Raw genomic sequence first — 889 nt, forward strand, 5'->3', positions numbered from 1 at the left:
TTACTATGTGCAAAGCACTGTTCTAAGCATTGGGGGGCTACAAAGTGATCAGGTTGTCCCACGTAGGGCTCACAGTTTTAATCCCCATTTTACAGATGAGGTAACTGAGGCCCAGAGAAGTTAAGTGACTTGCCCAAAGTCACACAGCTGGCAAGCGGCGGAGCTGGGATTAGAACCCATGACCTCTGACTCCCAAGCCCGGGCTCTTTCCACTGAGCCACTCTGCTTCTCGTGCTTCATACCTCTGCTGCCCAGCACAGATGAGTTTTGACTTGTAGCAGATTGCCTTCCACTCTCTAGCCACTGGCCAAGCAAGGAATGGAACGGGTAGGCCTCTGCTTGACTCTCCCTCCAGTAGTCGAGACTGGTAGAGGACTGGAAACTCTCCAGGTGCAACCCTGAGAGGGGGCCGGCAGTGGATAGCTTTGGAAATCCCATTTTATATGGCATTTGTTAAGCACTTACTGTGTGGCAAACATTTTTCTAAGCACTGGGGTAGACAAAATTTAACTAGTTTGGCTACAGTCCCTGACAATCAGTCATCAGTCAGTCATATTTAGTGATTGTTTACTGTGTGCAGAGCACTGTACTAAGCTCTGGGGAGAGTACAGTATAATAATTTAGCAGATAAATTATCTGCCCACGACAAGCCCGTATGGAGTTCACAGTCCGAGTAAGAGGGAGAACAGGTTTTACAGTTGAGGAAACTGAGGTACAGAGAAGCTAAGTGCCTTGCCCAAGGTAACACAACAAGCAGTTGGCAGAGCCAGGATTAGAACCCAGGTTCTTCTGACGCACAGACCCGTGATCTATCCCAAAAGCGATGCTGTTTCCCTAACTTCATTATTCTCTAAATTCATAACTTTCAACAGTTGCTCTTTATGCCCTC

The 889-nt window shown here is 47.6% G+C and overlaps 1 non-coding gene across 1 annotated transcript; it reads right to left on the reverse strand.

Moving 5' to 3' along the window:
* Positions 1–270: 270 nt before the first annotated feature.
* On the reverse strand, positions 271–408 carry LOC114812375. The gene has a single exon (XR_003760030.1). It is a non-coding gene; the product is annotated as a small nucleolar RNA SNORA7 (small nucleolar RNA).
* Between the last annotated feature and the right edge of the window lie 481 nt (positions 409–889).

Source organism: Ornithorhynchus anatinus, chromosome 5 (assembly GCF_004115215.2).
Source record: "Ornithorhynchus anatinus isolate Pmale09 chromosome 5, mOrnAna1.pri.v4, whole genome shotgun sequence".
NCBI classification, from domain to species: domain Eukaryota; kingdom Metazoa; phylum Chordata; class Mammalia; order Monotremata; family Ornithorhynchidae; genus Ornithorhynchus; species Ornithorhynchus anatinus.